We start from the raw sequence: 624 nt of genomic DNA, 5'->3' as shown, positions 1-624 counted from the left end.
CAATAAGGTTTAAATGTCAGTCTGGCATGATTCATCAGTCCATGACCTCATTATTACAGAACATTGATAATGTTAAATTTATATGACCTTCATAATATTGACTTTCAACATAAAATGGATGATAAATAAAAGTTCATAAACTATTCTATTGTTTTAAACAATAGATAAGTTAGTGTGTACACTTGTATTTTTCTCATTATTGGATAGTGGTTGTTTGTAAAATAATAATTTTACTGCTCCAGATGCAAATTTTGACAATATGTATATCTTGTAATGCTCAAGACCAATAATTATAAGGTCCAAAACCTAATATACATTAATGAACTGATAAAACCAGAAAGGATAAAAAAAAAAAGAGCCAAACTTGGACAAGGAGTCTGAGCTATGCATGAAGTATTAATACAAATTATACAATCCATAATTTCAAATAATTTCAATAAACAATATCTGGATCAGTTTTTCCATGTTAGCTGAAAATAAATGCATGCAATAATTCTGAATTCACTGCACTTTGCATTTTTAAAGATTTTTCATGTAGAATAATTTGTGTGTTTTCAAAGTCTTGTCTTTTCTGTGTTATTTAAAGCACTGCAGTTGATATATTGTGTTTACAGAAGGCAATAC

The sequence above is a fragment of the Mytilus trossulus genome, chromosome 3 (assembly GCF_036588685.1).
Source record: "Mytilus trossulus isolate FHL-02 chromosome 3, PNRI_Mtr1.1.1.hap1, whole genome shotgun sequence".
Lineage (NCBI taxonomy): Eukaryota > Metazoa > Mollusca > Bivalvia > Mytilida > Mytilidae > Mytilus > Mytilus trossulus.
The sequence above is the reverse complement of the archived record's forward strand: the minus strand, read 5'-3'. Positions refer to the sequence as shown.